This window comes from Schistocerca americana, chromosome 3, assembly GCF_021461395.2.
Source record: "Schistocerca americana isolate TAMUIC-IGC-003095 chromosome 3, iqSchAmer2.1, whole genome shotgun sequence".
NCBI lineage: Eukaryota > Metazoa > Arthropoda > Insecta > Orthoptera > Acrididae > Schistocerca > Schistocerca americana.
The window spans coordinates 359032770-359045558 of NC_060121.1; positions in this window are offsets into that span (position 1 = coordinate 359032770).

Sequence of the window (12789 nt, forward strand, 5' to 3'; positions counted from 1 at the left end):
GGCAAGCAAAACGGTGTCAAATGCTTTACTGAAGTCTGTTTTACTGAAGCACATGATAGTTGCCTCTTGTGTATCCATGTAAGCAGACGTGTATCCATGTAGGCAGATGTGCTGGGATCTTTACAGTAGCCTGATTGGTACTCGTCTAGTAGGCTGTTCGTAGTTGGGTCGTTTAGTAGCTGGTCGTGGGTTATACAGCGTGTTCAAAGAAAAGTGTCGTATATTCTGAGATGTGGCAGTACTCATCGAAACAAGAAAAATAAGTCCACGAAACACGGATCCGGAAATGCATACTTTCTGAGATAATTCCAATAAACGTGGTCCGGAAATGCATACTTTCTGCGATAAACACGTGGTTACAGGTGGTGTTCAACGTTGCGTCCGTTCATGACAGTGCATTCCCTGACCACCGGCATAAGGAATGTCGCACCCTTTGAGCTATACCCTGTTGTTGTTGTACCTTCTGGCACGCATTGAAGACGTGACCGTGTAGTGGCCGCACATCGTTGATTGGCATGGCGTAGACCAGTTCCTTCAAGTGCCCTCCTAACTAAAAGTCTAGGGTACTGAGGTCTGGGGACGATCAGGCTAAGGTATGGGGCACCCCAAATAATCCAGCGGTCCTGAAATGTCTGCATCAAATTTTCGAGCACATTGTGACGAAAGCGTGCTGGTGCGCCATCATGCGTGAACCACATTTGTATTCGTTTATGTAATGGCACAGCCTCCAGCAAGATAGGCAATACATTAATGAGAAAGCCCAGATAATGCGCCCCAGTTATCCCTCGTGGTAGCACGTACGGCCCTATTAATCTATCGTCAAGTACGCTCACCCATACGTTGACTGAGAATCGGCGTTGATGGCCTCTTTCCTGAATTGCTTGGGGTTTTACATCTGCCCATACCTTCTGGTTACGGAAATTCGCAAAATCTCTCGTGAACCCTATCTCATGGCTAAATAAAATCTTAGATGTGAACAGTGGATCTGCGGCACACTTCTGCAACACCCATTGACAGTACCGCCGTGTGCAATGATGATCCTGCGGCCTGAGGGCCTGAACACGCTGTGGATGATATGGGTGCAGCAATTGTTCATGAAGTACACCACAGTTAAGAGAGTGTGACACGCCTTCTGCTGCTGCTAACCGTCTTACTTTGGTCCCACGGGTTTCTTTCATCGTACGTAGCACACGCTCCTCCATGTCAGGTGCACGGACTGTGCGGGCCCGTCCACTGTCAGTCTTCTGAGGTGCGAAGGTATCTGAGACTCTCAGAGGCTGGAAAAGTCTGCCGAACAGCTTATCGAGGGCACCCTGCGCTGTGGATATTTTTCAGCCGAGAGGGCACGAGCTCGCAGGCCCCGTGCATTCGCTGAACTATAGCATGTTCGCCATTTCACTGTCGAGTAGCAGGCTTCCATCGCTATTAACTGGTAGAAGAGAGAAAATGTAAATGTACTTCACCATTTGTACGTACAAACAGCGCCGTGACAGTGAACATATACACTATGTGCACAAAAGTATTCGGACATCTGGATGAAAATGACTTACAAGTTCGCCGGCCAGGGTGGCCGAGCGGTCTGGAACCGCGCGAGCGCTACGGTCGCAGGTTCGAATCCTGCCTCGGGCATGGATGTGGGTGATGTCCTAGGTTACTTATGTTTAAGTAGTTCTAAGTTCTAGGGGACTGATGACCTCAGAAGTTAAGTCCCATAGTGCTCAGAGCCATTTTAACTTACAAGTTCGTGGCGCCCTCCATCGGTAATGCTGGAATTCATTATGGTGATGGCCCACCCTTAGCCTTGATGACAGCTTCCATTCTCGCAGGCATACGATCAATCAGGAGCTGAAGGGTTTCTTTGGGAATGGCAGTCCTGGACTGAGAAGAGGTATCGATGTTGGTCCGTGAGGCCTGGCACAAAGTCGGCTTTTCAAAACATCCCAAAGATGTTCTATAGGATTCAGGTGAGGACTCTGTGCAGTCCAGTCCGTTATAGGGATGTTATTGTTGTGCAACCACTCCGCCAGAGGTCTTGCATTATGAACAGGTGCTCGATCGTGTTGAAAAATGCAATCGCCATCCCCGAATTGCTCTTCAACAGTTGGAAGCAAGAAGGTGTTTAAAATATCAATGTAGTGCCACGCAAAACCACAAAGGGTGCAAGCTCCCTCCATGGAAAACACGACCACACCGTTACAATACCACCTCCGAATTTTACTGTTGGCACTACACACGCTGGCAGATGACGTTCATCGGGCATTTGCCGTACTCACACCGTGCCATAGGATCGCCACATTGTGTACTGTGATTCGGCACCCCACACAACGCTTTTCCACTGTTCAGTGGTCCAACGTTTACCCTCCATACACCAAGCGAGGCGTCGTTTGGAATTTACCGGCGTGGCTTTGAGCAGACGCTCGACCATGACATCGACGTTATCTCACTTCCCGCCTAACTGTCATAGTACTTGCAGTGGACACTAATGCTGTTTGAATTCTTGTGTGATGGTCAGGATAGGAGTCTGCCTATTATACATTACGACCCTCTTCAACTTCGGCGGACTCTGGCAGTCAACATACGAGGTCGGCCTGTACGCTTTTGTGCTGTACGTGTCCCTTCACGTTTCCACTACACTATCACATCGGAAACAGTGGACCTAGGGATGCTTAGGAGTGTGGAAAATCTCGCGTACAGACGTATGACACAAGTGACACCCAATCACCTGAGCACGTTCGAAGTCCGTGAGTTCAGCGGAGCGCCCCATTCTGCTCTCTTGCGATCTTTAATGACTACTAAGGTCGCTGATATGGAGTACCTGGCAACAGGTAAGTGAATCCGCGTTTGGAAACAGCCAAAACACCATGGTACGTACCCAGGGTTAACAGTACTGTACAATAACGCACGAACCACCTAATGGCAGGTAGAGTCCTGCGAGTAAGACATCGTAATACCCTGCTGACACATTTGACGGAGCGCCAATGCAACGCTATGCTAATATCAGCAGCCAAGCGTCGCTCAGCTCTTTCTATTTCTCGGAATGCACACGTTTTCGGACCCATGTTTATTGGAATAATTTTTGGTGTTTGAATGAGTACTACCACCTCTGAAAGTATTCGAAACGTGTTTTAACACCATGTATGTTATAAGGCCTTGGAAAGGCTGGGAAGAACGTATATAAACCGGAAATAAGAGGGTGTTGCGGAAGGTAACAGCTTAAACAGTCCCTGTTTCAAGCCTCAGGAAAAAAACTTGTAGTTAAGAAGTAGTTGAAGACATCTGTTATAATCGACAGTAGTGGATCAATAATAAGTTTCATTTTTTTTTATTTTGATGCTACCGTATCCTTTAGATGCTGATCTGGTACGAATTATGGCTTTTTCGACCGTGTTCTAAGCAACATGGACGTGGGTTGCTCACAATACCCCAAAAACAAAGCAGCAATTAACGCACTGGCATCACAGTGGTTCACCCTGGAAGGCTAAATTCAAGCACACTGTGTTGGCGCGGAAAGTGGTGTGTGTTTACTGTTTGGGAAAGACAGTGGGTTCCCCCTGTCGAATTCCTGACCAGAAGTGTCATCACTTCTGTCCGGTCGTAGGTTATGCTGCAAAAATGAACAGCATGGAGACATAAGTGATGACACTTTCTGCAGGACCTGACCATCATTTTGCAGGACAATGCTGAAGCACGTACAGTGCAAGCTGTTACTGATTTGTTTGATTGATGGGGTTGCTAAGTGCTATGCCACGTACTCCACTACCCTGAGCCGGCCGGAGTGGCCGTGCGGTTGTAGGCGCTTCAGTCTGGAACCGCGAGACCACTACGGTTGCAGGTTCGAATCCTGCCTCGGGCATGGATGTGTGTGATGTCCTTAGTTTAGTTAGGTGTAAGTAGTTCTAAGTTCTAGGGGACTTATAACCTCAGAAGTTGAGTCCCATAGCGCTCAGAGTCATTTGAACCAATCCCCTGACTTACGCCCAAATAAGTTCAACTCGATTTCGAAACTGAAGGAAACACTTCACGGCATTCGGTTCAGAACTGCTACAAATTCGTCGGGCAATAGACCGCGCTGCCCGAACTATCAACATAACTGGCACTGCTAAGACTATCCTACGACTTCCACATCGCTGGCAACCGGTTGTACACAATGCTGGTGACTATTTTGAAGGGAAGTAAAACTTTGAAACACGTATCTATTTTGTCCGAGCTATAAATAAATAGTTGCCACTATTAAAGTTCCACCCCTCGTGTTTAAGTTTTAACAGATTAATTTTTGATGCGGTTTCTAACCAGTAGATAGGCGGTTTAATGTGGATGTTCACTGCTAGTGGGAATGTAGGGTTCGAATCGATCATGTAGTAAAGGAAACTGGTAAACCTTAACATTCGTACCAAGAAGTGTCCATGCGAAAAATGTGCTTGGTGCTTACTACGGACTTGATGGCTGTACTTGTGATTTAAAAAAAAAAAAAAAAAAAAAAAAAAGTTGGAGCTAGACCTGAAGTGTAGGACAAGTACAACAGATGATGGAAATTATTGTCATAAGCACTGTACGCAATTCTTTGTTGACGGAAAAAAACAGTGTACGTCTGATTATATCTAAATTTGTTTCTTGAGAAACGCTTAAATCCAAGTATTTACATGGCCTTGTCACTCAATATTACGAAAGAAAATTGCGCATTTTTCCGTAAGTGCCAAAAGCGCCTCTCTGCCAACGTCTTGCAAGAGAAGCATCTCCAGGCGCTTCTTTCACTATAGCTCCGTCTTACAGGAAGCCCAAAGGCACTTGAGAGGTTGCCTGCATCTGAAGTGGATGGTGCACATCATAAGAGTCTCAGCAAAAGCGGCGGAATGCTTGACATCCTCCTTAGTGTTCGTATTTTCGTTTGCCGCTGTAGCAAATAAAACAGTTACTTCAAGCCGCGTAAATGTGGCTCACGAACTACTTCGCACAGGATGGTTTCATCTTTCAGTGAAGTTACCACATCTTTCACATCGCTCTACGTTGCTGAATCAGAGTTATTCTGTTAGTTCTCCTGCAGTCTTGTAAGATCCTTAAAAAAAAATATTGCGACCTCAATGACACCCAAAGGATGGAGTACACCTACAGAAAGCAGATTGTTACTAATAGTAACATCTGCTCACCAAAAGTTAATCAACAGCTTCAACAAAAACACAAGAAAGAATCAACATCATTCTTAAATTGGAATATAAACTAGTCATAGGAAATACCCCTGCACAGCAATCACTTTCAGTTTTAGTCTAATAACAGTTCGCACTATTTAAATACTCGTATAAAGAAATAAAAGTAGTCTGCAGGCACCAAAAACTGGCAAATGTCTGCCACTTAATTAAATGTAATGTGTAAAGTTTCTTAATGTCCAAATCAGAAACAAGCCAAACGGAATAAGAACAACAGCAAGTTCATGAAGCTGTGTTATCATTTTTACTTGGAAATAAACTCGGAATTGACCTTCCAACAGATTTGTCTTTTGATAGTGCAATAGGCAAACAAGATACGAAATTTGGAGTATTGATGTGTTACTTTCAAGGTCACTTATTTGAAAAGATTGTTTGGTTACTTTCATCATGGGAATGAAGAAAACTAAGTGTTCTTTGGTTATAAAACCATTTTTATGTGTCCTTCTGGACATGTCCGAAAGAAGAGACATCATGGTTATAATTAAGATGACGACGACCAACTGACCACTACATTGCGGATGTCGAAGTCTTACGGGAATCGGCGAAATGCCGCGAGTAATGAGGATAATGGACAAGGGGCACTACATCAGTTGTGTGTGGATAATTTGTGAAATTGGGTATAACGGAAGTGTTCTAGGATAGTCCGTACAGTTGCAGTGACCACTGTATCCGGATGACGCAGTAGTCAGTGCATCTGACTTGTAAGCAGGGGACCCAGATTCACATCCCAGTCCAGCACATATTATCAACTTCCCCCATTGATTTAAATTAACGCCCACTGGCAGCAAACGTCATTAATCCCTTTGTGTCCTGAAAATAATTGTAGCTTTCATTACTGGGAAACATATCCTACCAGTTAACATCATTTGAAAAGCAAATTATTTACTGTTTCAACAAATTGTCATTTGAAATGTGACTCGAATTTATTATCAACATGGAACAGAATCCTGACGGTGTAATGTGATTCGCGTAAACGATGCAATACAGAGAACAATTAAATTTTAACTGCTTATATTGACCGTTACAATTAAAAAGTACTGAATGTGTCTTCCACCAATTCTAGATCAACCAAAAATGAGCCGTGCGAGATTTCTACATGCAAACGAAAGCGAGATTTAGCCTCTTCGACTGTAGCAAAGCAGCAGCCTCCTGAGTGTTCCACCAGGATGCACGCTCGCGGTCCACCGCGTTGACTTAACGCCGTCTCGAAATCGGCTCACTGATAAAAGGAGGTGGGTCTATAACTCTACCACTACTACTGTAATTTAGTATGCTTTCACCTAAACAACAGAAAACCCTGTCTCTATGTTGCCACGTATTTCTCTTACTAAATTTAGTTTAGTTTCCAAATAAAGTAAGGGAGGATAGTCCCGTTAATAGGAAAGCTAATCAGTAGAGTTACCCTTATTATAGGATTTGACCGTCTGTTGTATCTAATGGATAAGCAAATCAGACTATTCAATTCTTTTCCCTAAGATCTCATCCAGCGGTTAGGTAGAAACGCAGTATGAATAGTATTATATTGAAGCTAGGACAACTCAGTTCCATGTTCATTCAGTGCTTTACAACATGTACTAACGGTCGCCAGCCTCTCCAGGCAATGAAACAACGAAGTACTGCAAAACCAGAAGTATGAATTCTGCCTACTTTCTTGCTACTGTTTAAGTTGCTTCTTCAAATAAATATTACTCCACGTAAATAATGCTGGTGCAGACTTTGGAGTGTCTTTTTGACTACTACACCCTTATACATTACGTTTCTAAAATAGAAAAAGCGTAGTAGATAACTCCAAGGAAGATAATAAAGTTTGGCCAGGAGGGGACCATCAGAAAAGCATTTTTCATAACCAACGAATTTAAATACGAAAATACTTAGATACTAAAGCACACACTTTTTATAATGAATATTTCACTTCAAAAAAAACTCGTTCTTACTGGAATTTACTTTCAAAAGCTATTACTCTTCACACAAAAAAGCAAATTAAGTGCTACCTCCTTTATATTAAGTTGGCACTTCATAAGTCTGTAAAACAGGACACGCGGATTAATCGAAAACCAGGAAGGAACCCTATATAGGTATATGATGAGGATGAAATAACAGGGTGAACCAGTTTCTTTAAAGTTCAAGAATGATTATTCGCTAACAAAACACAGTTTAATGGTTCACGCTGTACAAAAGTAAAATATCAAAAAATCTTATCTGGTGGCTTAGGCTTGGGTGTGGCGAACAGCTACGGTGGCTACTTTACCCACAGTATAGCCCGCAAGTTTCTTTCTGTATGGGCTCAATTTCTCTTCTTGGCGTCGTTCAATTTCATATTCAGTAGCCCAACAACTCGCAGCTATGCCGCAAACCTTTTGCAGCCTTCATCCGAGGCAATTATGTGCAAATTTGCAGGAAAATCTTCTCCTGCTCCACTGCTGCTGTCTCTAGACTGTGTGACTTACTTTCCACCCTTGCCCTAGGTAGCGCAACAATTCGCCCTTGCCACCTTTTCCACTCCTCAGAGCCACTTTCGTTTCATTTAAAAACACACTGGCCTTTAAATAACACCTATTTCTTACACTGTTCCTAAGCGTGACCCTTTTTTACAATTGTCAAATTCACATCAACATGAACAGTTTACATACACAAATATTTTTAAACACAAAACGTCGCCAGAAAATTATTTAACGTAATAAACAATTTACATAGTATTTTACATACGTTACTCACCACAATGCAAACAACTTCAGCCTCCAGTATAGCACACCTTACTTTACATATACAGAAAATAGACTACCAACATGCGAAAATTTTAAAGCAAAAAAGTTATAAAAAATTTAGATGAACCATAAATAAATAGTGTTATAGACTAAACAGTAGACGGCCGCTATGGGCCGAGCGGTTCTAGGCGCCTCAGTCTGGAACCGCGCGACCGCTATGGTCGCAGCTTCGAATCCTGCCACGGGCATGGATGTGTGTGATGTCCTTAGGTTAATTAGGTTTAAGTAGTTCTAAGTTCTAGGGGACCATCTCAATGTGCAGACTGTACTAGAAGTCTTTTGAAGTTATCTTCTGTGCTTTGGGACTCTTATGCTCTGTATTTTAGGCTTCAGTTAACCGCAACTTTATTAAGAGTCGTGGACTAGCAGCTCTACTGATAAACTTAGTTTTACTTCAAGTTTATTCTATTCTGCTGCCTTTGCTCTCTGGTGACATTTCATGAATATTGTGAGATGTTCCTGTAATGAGTACTCAGCATAAAGGGAAGCCGGCCGCAGTGGTCTAGCGGTTCTAGGCGCTCAGTCCGGAACCGCGCGACTGCTGCGGTCGCAGGTTCGAATCCTGCCTCGGGCATGGATGTGTGTGATGTCCTTAGGTTAGTTAGGTTTAAGTAGTTCTACGTTCTAGGGGACTGATGACCACAGATGTTAAGTCTCATAGTGCTCAGAGCCATTTGAACCATTTGAGCCGTAAAGGGAAGTTCAGTTTTTCAATCTTAGCTGAAGCCACATGGGAGTTCTGGTCCAAATTTTATATAGATGCCATCACGTGGAATTCAGAATCAAGCCACGTACGTTAGTAAGGTTGCAACTTCTCCTGTCAATTACACTCTAGCACACTTTGTAATGTAGGAGTATTATTTGGTATGGGATGGGCAAAAAGGTTACACGTATTACTTTTCGTTGGCGCCAACTGGTCGTTCTTCTTTCAATTTCATTTCTACCTCTTTCATCGTTGCCATTTCTCTGTAATAGTGGCTCATTCCCTGTTCCGAAATGATAACTAAATGTCAATTCATGTAAGTATTATTGGTGTACAGGGTAATTCATCTCCCATACCTATGGTTTCTATGCAAACCATAACGCCTTCAAATACCAAATGCAAGATTTTCCTATTCTTTCGCTCGCTGCATGCAAACTACTACTCCTATAGAAAAAATGAACGGGACCTTTCTGTAGTAAATGTAATGTAGCTAAATTTTATACTGGGATACGTTTTAGCTAGAGGCCTTAGTTTACCAATTATTCAAGAAAAACGTAGAAAAGCGACCTTCAAATGCGTTTTTCCTGATTTTTATTTTTTTGTTTTGTTTAGGACTGAGTTTGTTCGTAGCAAGTGGGAAGATATGAAAATCCCACATGTGGTATTTTAAGGTGTTCTGGGTAGCATAAAACCCATAGCTGAACCATTTTGTATATTAGTTGCTAGTGAAAAAGGCTCTGTTTTAGTTCATACGTACTTATTTAATCTGTGTCGGAACAGGACTACTGAAGACGTTAAACTCAACAGCTGACTGCCCTTAGTCAAAGTATTTAATTTCTAATTCTAAAATATTAATGTGCATTTGGTGGCATTTACTGAAGTTTTCAAGACTTACTGAAGATGTGCTAAAGAAATGCCTAATTATTTGGAGAATTATCTTAGAAATAAATTTTCTTTTCTGGTTCAAACATAATTTTTGTAACCTGGCTCATTATTACTTCAGCTTCTCGCTAGCTACAGCAAGTCAAAAAATACATTGCCTGGCACATATGTAAGCTGCAGCGTTTAATGCTCTGGCCATGACGATGGTGCCCATTTGTTTCAAAGTGATCATACTTATGTTGACAGTACAAAAAATGCACTGGAATAAGCTAAAGAATTTGGTCATACATATTTCACATTCGGCTTTCGACAATGTGAAGGATAATTAACACTGCCTTTTCCAGGCTACGGATCTGTTGTGCAGTTGTTGCGCACAGTAGGGTCTATTGGCGATCTGTTATATGCATTCTTTCTTCACAGATCCCGAGGCCGAGTTCTCTGTGCTGATTAATCGTTTTATGATAACGTCTTATCTGGAGATGATGACACCTTTCACATTAGCAATCGACAAGAAAGTTAAATTAGCTTTCACAGGTACACGACCTTAAGTATTCTTTTTATCATCTTTAAACTGAGTTTACAAGATGCTGCAGTCACTGGCATTGTCATAAAGATCCTCAAAGCTACTTCAGTGACTGGATAATCATCTCTTAAACCACACTTTGAAAAAAACCTTCAGAATATCCACAAGGACACCTGTGTCCATACTCTTCATCATCTCTTTCATATGGAAGTTGGAAACAGCTAGTGAGTTAAATAGCTCAGTTGTATCAAGATGTCAGCCGTAATCGGCACTAAGATCAGTTGCACATATTTTCCAAGACAAGTTGCTTCCTGATAAGAAATTATTGTCCAATGGACAGTGAAATCTGTTTTCCATTACATTTATTAGTGTATCAAAACATCCTATCCCAAACAATCTTGTACAAGCCCTCAGCCGGCAGAAGCCAGATAAAATCTGAAGTCTTCTGACAAATATCACATCTGTTTCAGAAACCGCTCAACAGAGTTTAAAATCCTACCATACCATAGAGAAGTAACTACAAGAACTCCATTGATGAACATGAATAGGCTGTGTATGGCTCTGAGAACTATGCGACTTAACTTCTGAGGTCATCAGTCGCCTAGAACTTAGAACTAATTAAACCTAACTAACCTAAGGACAAAACACACATCCATGCCCGAGGCAGGATTCGAACCTGCGACCGTAGCGGTCACGCGGTTCCAGACTGAAGCGCCTTTAACCGCACGGCCACACCGGCCGGCGAATAGGCTGTGTAGATGGCAGCTGTGTGAACCAAGTGCACTGTTGCCATATAAACCATGCCAGCAATAGACATTTGTTTCACAATTGTCATTTCTTTATGATGCTGTTTGTCGACATGACACTGCAGAAATCAGGCTGTGACAACAGTGTGCGTTTCTAGCAGGGACGACCGAAACCTCGGAACGCCTGCGGAGCTATGTCGCCTGGTTGCGCACTTCCCCCCACCACTGTCCGAGCATTAGGAGGGGGAAGAGGGGTAAACTGCCGATATGCCACATTTAGATGCCACTGCAGTTGCCCTACATTGGACTTGATTCCATATTCCTCAACAATGCAAATCACAACAAAACAAATTTTCAGTATTTACTTTTTGTCTGGTACCAAGACAGAAGCAGACAATTTCAGATTTTCGCACCCAGGTTTTCAAGTAATCGAGGCTTATCTAGTTTCATAACCGAAATAAGCCTTTCAGACACAAATGTTGATCGAAATGTTGTATTATATTTCGAACCACATTATAAAGATGTGGAAAATCTTGCTGAGGAAAACTACCCATATCTCCTGGATAATTTCAAGGTACAAGAATTACACTGCGGATCAATCATTTCCATCGGCACATGTACACGGGCACTTCATTGAAATGCCGAACGGTCACGAAAACGGCTCGGAAATAGCTCGAAGACTAGCAGTGACCTGAATATGTTCAAAAACTACCCTAATTCTTTTGAGACAACAACGAATTCTTAAAACCTTGCGTTATAGCCAGTGGGCTTAGGCAAACGGACTGTGTTTGTCAGAATTTTTCCCCTCTACATGGTGATTTTCTTTTCAAATGCATCACCATAAAATCAGAAACAGATTGTTTCTCACCTTGCTATTTCGTACTGTGGGCAGTGGGCAATCAAGTTCACTTACAATGCGGGGTCTGCAATCCTTTCTGGATGTTCTTAGTTTCGTTCCTACTTCTTTTTTCCTTCATAAATTGTACAATAGCCGATTTTAAATCGAAAAATCGTTCTAGACATGCCCCCAGACTTAAATAACATACTTTCCAGTAATATATAAGGTCTTTATACTCTTCGTTCGATTCCATCGAAAATTTTGCATCTGACAGTGTCATAATGCGTGCGACTTGAGAAAGTTTACTATTCGCATTAGCAATTCCATGATGTGCTCCAGGCGTGCAAATTTAGCATGGAGTTCTTTTTTATAAAGAGAACAATGAATCCCGTTTGTCGATCGTTGTATTTTTTTGCTCTTTCATCATCAACTAAACCTTTAAATTCTTTCTGTATGGTGTTGTAAAGCTGTTCCATTGTAAATTTGCAGTACCTGTCGATTATGCGACTCCGTAATAAATATAGAGGATTGTTATCTTCCTCTTCTGTCATTACTATTCATTTTAAAGGCTTGTGGCGATAGATAAATTGACTGCCTCTTTTTGTACAAACAGTCATTGAACCTGTCAAATTCCTTTATACCACGAGCAAACAGCGAAGGCTAAAGAGCGGTAACACCACGATACTGCCAAATCGAAGAATATCGTACCGACCGAAAAATGCCGCACCGTAATGCTAAATGAAATGTATCGCTGCAGGGAAAATTTCCGACATGGACCGAGCACAGCCGAGACAGCTAGCACTCGGCCCACACGTGGCGTTCATGTTTAGTTTGCCCCACCACGGCCTGCACTGGTTTATAGCCTCAGACAGAGCTAGAGGCCACTCGTTGTAAGCAGAGAAGAACACCCGTAATTCTTAAATCATATTTCTTTCTTGTTTTTTTTTTTTTTTCGGCCTGATATTGTGTCCCTCTGACCCGCGCCATTTGTGGAGGAGTATCTCACCACTCTGTCAGTACGGTGCTGCCTGTAAGTACCTGACAGAATCCTTACCACCCTTCTAGATACTGTTCTCTGTAACACGGATATACGCAGTGGGCTGAGAAGAGCACCGTCACGCTGTTGCATCT